Consider the following 7,277-nt stretch of genomic DNA (forward strand, 5'->3'; position numbering starts at 1 on the left):
ATAATGCTGAGCTGCTACCTTTTTATATGTTGTGCCAGACATGACTGAGTGGTGTTTAATATTCCAACTACTTAGGCGTTGTGGTGTATGGTACAATATTTAAATAAACGTTTTTTCTTTCTTTCTTTCTTGTTTTCTATTTAAACTGGAACATGGTGCCTTACAAAGGATACTTGCCATATCTTTTAAATGTGACCAATATTTCCAACCAACTAGTCGGAAACAGTGGCGTAGCTAGGTAGCCAAGGCCAAGTTTAAATAGTAGTGGGGCCCCATTTTTGACGTGGATACGTCTTTAAAATTCCTTAATGGGGCGTCATTCCAAAAATCATAGGTGCGTAAAATAAGATAGTTTGTTATTGTAGCTAATTTACTACCATAACTATCCAAAATGTAATTACACCATTGGATAGCTGAAGAATCCATGAATTTTATATGCTTAGTTAAAACTATGATAAATCATATACAGTAGAGAGAGAAGCGCTGATTATTTTAGGTCAATTTCGAAAAAAAAATTAGTATAACGTTTTTTATTTGCACCAGAGCAAATGGGGCCCCACTACTATCTAAACTTTTTAGATTTTATCTAGTAAAAATATTAAATATATACAAATACATAAAAATGCTAAGGTACTTTATCATCAGCTCTGAAGTTCTACAAGTTCAGTTCGATCGCGATTTTCTGGAAAGGATTCTAGGGTCCCCTAAGCTTGAAGGCCTTAGAGGCATTGCATCGCCTAACCCCTGGGTAGTTACGCCATTGGTCGGAAAACACTGTGTTAGGAGTGGGTAAGACTACAATCCAGCGGGAGGGGAATAGGCTAGTTGACACATTATTTTAAATGGTCTTAAATATTTCATTACCGTTCTACTGGGTTGATTTTTTTTTTATATTTTTTTGAGACGTGATTACATGAAAATTTTAGTTTTTAAATATGTTTTTGACAATACGAGCCAAAACGCCTGTGGGCCATAATATATTTCAACTGTTTCATGACGTCACTATAACAAATCCTTTACAAACGGAGAGTTTGAAAAAAATATTAGTTTGACGTTTACTTAGTATGTCAAGCAACATTGTAACGTCACAAAACGGACAACAGCGTTTTTGACGTTTGGACAATTTGAAAAAATACATAACTAAATTAAGTTTTCTATGAAATCTTTAACTTTTTAATTTTTAATTTATAATTAATTAATATCGATATATTTCGGACCCTTATTCGATGTACTATGCGAAATAAATATTGTTAATTTTGTTATGACTCAACTACCCTATCAACTACCTCTCGATGATGAGTCCGGCCCCTTTCCCTCGAGCTATTGAGTCTACAATTTACACTACACGTTGTATAAGTAATGCCTGACGATTTCACCCCCGTAGTCGCCGTTCGTTGAGAATACGGGGATAAAATGGACGCCCGCGAATTCGTCCACGTGAAATTTAGTTTTTCACAAATCCCTCGGGAACCATCGATTTTTCCAGTATGAAAGCAGCCTATGTGGTAATCCAGAGAAAAATCTATTTCTATTCCAAATTTCAGCCAAATCAGTTTAGTAGTTGCGGCGTTAAAGCGGAACAAACATCCATACAAACATCCATACATAAATCCATACAAACTTTCGCGTTTATAATATTAGTAGGATAGGATGACACTCACAATTAACTTGGATTTCTAATAGTAAAAGAACCTTGCTGCTACAATACGGGTTGGCGGACGGGTTAGTAAGAAGTATGAAACTAGAATCATCTATTGTACCTAGACTAATTACCGTTGGACCTGCCTTGCTAGACGTTACCCCTCTGTCAAAAGTATATGATCACGATCTAACGTGTTTACACATACTGCGTCTATAGAATCAATTTTTTATTGTTAAAATTACATGTATGTGTATTACGGTTTAAAGGAGATGGCCCATTTCAGGTCCACTCTTGTACCCCGTATCATTAAAATTTAAACATACAAGGATTTTATTAAAATCTAAATAAGTGAATAAATCTGACTAAATAAAAAGAAACAAATAAAATTAAAACCCAAGTTTTTGAGTTATATCAAGATGGCGCCATTAAAGAAACTATGACATGACAATTGACAGCAAACGTCAAATCGACTACTGCATTGAATACGTCATCAATCCGCCATTATTACACAAAATAGTATTGCATTTATTGGGAGAGAATTAATATTATTTCGAAAGAATTATAAATAAGTAAATTAAATTCGTAGACTTGTATAATCAAAAATATTAAAAAAAATATTTTTTTTATTTCTGCCTGGGTACAATGACTGATCCTGGGCTACATACAATTTTGGACCATCTCCTTTATGTGTAGTGTATTGGACATATTTATTGGAGTAAAATATTTTCTATGTGTGAGATTACCTCGTCCTCAAAAAACGACAGGCAATTTTGTTGGTGAATTTTAGTGTGATACAAGTTCAAAGGTAGGTAGGTCTGAGATTGTAGAGCATTCGAGATTTATACTCTACTAGTACATACTTGTACTAGATAGGTATATTATAGAGATTTATACTAGTACAAGTATGTACTAGTATAAATCTCTATTACCACTTCGTCAAAATATTAAATTAACTTCAGGACATACTCGTTTAAAATTAAAAATATTTTACCTTGAGGTGATATTAAAAGAGTATTGTTGCTGTTTTTGTTATTAATTAGTTCTACGTGATTTCCACCAAATAAGCCAACAATATTTAGTTAATACTTAACAAAGACTAAGCACAATAGGGGTCCTGTTTTACATAATAATGGTGTATAATATTCTCGAAAAGACAATAAAGGTGGAAAAATATTTTAATAACGTTCGTCACGTTAGTTTACCAGATAAAATCTCGGTAATAATGAAACGGCAAAAATTTTCCAATCCGTTAGAACATTCCAGATTATCCAATACAGAGTAAACAAGTTAAATTTAAAATTTGAAGACCCAGCCATGAATGGCTAATTATAGGTAGCTAGAATACCAATTAGCTTTTTTGTGAGAAATTATTTCCATTTCCAGCACAACATATCTTCGGATAGGCTAACCTTTATCTTGATCATCGTAAAATATTTTCGTATATGCCTAAGAATTATTTCACGAAGTGGCCATTACACGTAAACCGACCAGTCGTACGAATAATAAAAAAATGAAAAATAATTGTAAAACTTTTTATCAGAAGAAATTGTTTAAATTACGTACGTACAATTCATACGGTTCACGTAGGATTAGCTTCTTCCTATTTCAAACACATCAGCTTTGAAAGAAGAATATCTCATCATAATCGGCCAATTTGTTTAGAACCTACGATTGTATTATTAAATACACATACGAGTATTTTACACAATTCTAAAACGCTATAGAAATTAATTTGCAGGTTCTGTCCTATGGAGGAGGAAAATGTAAGCTTACCAACGCTTACGTATCCGTTACTTCGTCGACGAATAGCGACAAACCATATCGATGTCGAGCTTTCCGTATCTAATTAGTGTCAACAACTTTCCTTACACCGTTCAATGAGGGTATCATGCTATAGGAGAACTAGATAAAACATCTGCGGGTAAACAATCATATTGAATATAACATGTATTACTTGTGAGATATATTTTGTTTTCATGCGATGGCCAAGTCCATCTATTTTATTAAAAATATAAAAGGTTTTTAATATTGATATGGTCATTATATGATGTTGTTAGGATAGCTAATCGTCAGACACTAATTAACTTGATTCAGGAGGCCCCATAAGACTGAATAGAGTAACATTGGTATTTCATGGATCGCACAACTTTTTACGGTAGAATCGGTATATTTTTCAAGTTTTGTTTCAGATGGTATACCTTTAACATTAGTTTGCCTGTAATATCTATTACAAAGCCGAATGTGTGTTTGTTTGTTATGCTTTCAAGCCTCAGTAATTGGGTCTATCGTCATAATATGAATAATAATAATTATTGCTTCACAAGTAAATACATAAAATAATTTTACATAGGTCTGTGATCTCCACTCTAGGATTCCCTGTATTTTCCCCAGTAGTGAAACAAGAGTAAGACAGTATAAGAAGATAAGAAGTGTTTGTCACACACTTATTATACTGTCAACAACAACAACAAGTCATAAAAACACAGACAAACACAGCAACTGAAAAGGTAATGGGTTGACTAGGCAGGGACGCAGGTAGGGATTTCTACAAGAAATACCAAAGCCGCGAGCAATAGGTAGTATTAAGTTAAGATTAACACCATTTATATATTTTTATTTATTTATTTTATCAACTTTTAGTAGTTTTGAGATTATTACTCAGACAGATAGACGCGGCGGGATAGCCTTATAATATGAATTGATAAGCGTATATATTATCATAATATAAGTGTACTAGCTGACGCCACGTGGTTTCACCCGCGTGGTTCCTGTTCCCGTAGAAATACGGGGAATAACCTATAACCTATAGCCTTCCTTGATAAATGGGCTATCTAACACTGAAAGAATTTTTCAAATCGGACCAGTAGTTCCTGAGATTAGCGCGTTCAAATACACAAACAAACAAACTCTTCAGCTTTATAATATTAGTATAGATTTACTTGTGTCGTAAATTTCATGTTTAATATGAATGATAATAATTAGTGACATATGTATTTTTATGATAGTACATTACTTACCTCCTACGGCTTGACTCGAAAGCGTTGCACAACTTGCAGTTTCTTGTTAACATTTACTTGACACGACCGTTTAATACTTTTAAAACTATTGCAAAAGGTCCGGTACATTAACATTTTTGAACTTTTTTCAAAAATAATACGGATATCAAATACTACTTAGTAATCTCTAGCATCGATATGGACACAGGGAGGCACTTGGAGGACGGCATCTGTGGTATGCGCGGTGGATTTATAAAACGTAGGTCCTGGGTTCGATTCCCGGTTGGGCTGATTGAGGTTTCTCAATTGGTCTAGGTTTAGCTCGTGGGAGGCTTCGGCCGTAGCTAGTTACCAGCAAAGTCGTACCGCCAAGTGATTTAGCGTACCGGTACGATGTTCGTGTAGAAACCGAGAGGTGTGTGGATTTTCATCCTACTCCTAACGAGTTAGCCCGCTTCCATCTTAGATTGTATCAAGCGAGATTGTAGTCAAGGGCTAACTTGTAAAGAGTATAAAAAAATGTCCTGTGAAGTATTTGCTCTGTAAAAAAAAAATTGTAATAATTGAAATTGAAGGTCATGAAATTATTAATTACACTCGATCAAGTTATCAAAATTCGCTTTCATTTGAGACCCCACTCGAGTATATTTGCAGACATTCGGTAATTCTTTCCCTCTTTCACCCCCACAACTTTAAAACGACTAAACGGATTTTTATCAAACATGTCTAAGAATACTCTCGCTTAAGTCAGCTTTAATACAAGAAAAAATTGTAATCGCTTCATCCATTCGGGAGCTATGGTGCCACAGACAAACAGACAGACAAATCAAACTTATAACACCCCTCTTTTTGCGTCGGGGGTTAAAAATCACTATTAGTCCCTATTGGCCCTTAAAATGCTTACAGTGAATTTATTGCAGTACGTACTAGAGGAATAACCCACTGCAGGTAGTTTCTTTTAAAATCAGGTTAACGAAGCAAGTACTTTTCGATCGTAGTTAAACTAAATCTTATTTGCGGTTCAATTTATCTTATTCCTGGATTACTAAGAAGGTATATCTAAGAAATTAAAAATTGAATATCACGTGTCTCAAACGGTGAAGAAAAAACATCGTGAGGAAACCTGCATACCTGTGAATTTTCTTAATTCTCTGCGTGTGTGAAGTCTGCCAATCCGCATTGGGCCAGCGTGGTGGACTAACGGCCTAACCCCTCTCATTCTGAGAGGAGACTCGAGCTCAGCAGTGAGCCGAATATGCGTTGATAATGATGATGATAAGATATAGGCACATGCATAATAATATAATGTATCTATTTGAAATATATTCGAGCCGTAATAGCTCAGTGGATATAACCTCTGCTTTCGATTCGAAGGGCGTAGGTTGGAATCCGGTCAGGGGCATACACCTCTAACTTCTCAGTTATGGTGGTTATGTATATGAAATAAAATATCTTGTGTCTCAAACGGTGAAGGACCTGCATATCTATCTGTTTTTTTTTTAAATTCTCTTCGTGTGTGAAGTTTGCCAATCCACATTGCACAAGCTTGGTGGACTAATCTATTCTGAGAGGAAACTCGTGCTCAACAGTGAGCCGAATATGGGTTTTTAATGACGATGATTTGAAATATTATATTATCTGTTTATTTTTAGCTACAAAACAGTATGTGTCATACCTTCTGATTAACTCGTTAAAATTAATTGTTTTCACAGATTATCACTTTGTTAATTACATTGACTGCCGCAATATACATAACAAGTGTATACTCACCTACTTAATGTTCTATTTTGACCCGGACTCTACGTATAACAAAGAAAGGCCTTTTTCGGGGTATCCTCATGGATACCGCAGTAATATGTTTAGATTACGTGGGGCTCTTACCTTCTAAAACCACGTCTTCTCTCAAAAAAACGACGAAAATCAACGCCTGGCAAAAATTTAAAAGTCAAGTTGTTTTTGTATGTTTAAAAAACGGACAAATACAAGTCGGAATTGCCGGTACGGTAACTGATCTGGTGTCTCTGTCAACAATATTTTATACTAGAGCATCAAAACTGAGGCGGAAAAATGTGCATATCTTAATTTCATTTAGTCGTATAAAACAACGAGAGTTGTTTATACAAATAATAATGTCTACAATGTCGAATTGTGTGTTCAGTAGAGATGGGCCGAGTACTCGGTTGATACTCGGTACTCGGCGTACTCGGCGGATTTTTTGATACTCGTACTCGGCCGAATAACTCGGTTGTTGAATGCCGAGTATACCTTGTATACGAAAAGCATTATTTAGGTACATATAATTAAAACAACAGTGTTAATCAAAAAGTATTTATTAGTCATTTAGGAAATCTTTGAAAATCTCAATTAAATTTAAATAAAATTAAAATAAAAGATTTAAAAGAGCAACTGTTAAGTTTCCCGTCGCTCTTCTCAAACTTGCTTGAAAACTAAGCCTACTTGAAAAAAACAATTTTGAATTGAATTGAATTGAATTAATACTTGTTCACGCGCGCGAAATGGGAATTTGATTGAACCGAGTTACTCGGCCGAGTACTCGGTTGAAAAAAAATTGAACCGAGTAAAACTCGGTACTCGTTATTCGGCAAAAGTGTTACTCGGCGCATCTCTAGTGTTCAGGA

The sequence above is a fragment of the Bicyclus anynana genome, chromosome 1, assembly GCF_947172395.1.
Source record: "Bicyclus anynana chromosome 1, ilBicAnyn1.1, whole genome shotgun sequence".
Taxonomy (NCBI): domain Eukaryota; kingdom Metazoa; phylum Arthropoda; class Insecta; order Lepidoptera; family Nymphalidae; genus Bicyclus; species Bicyclus anynana.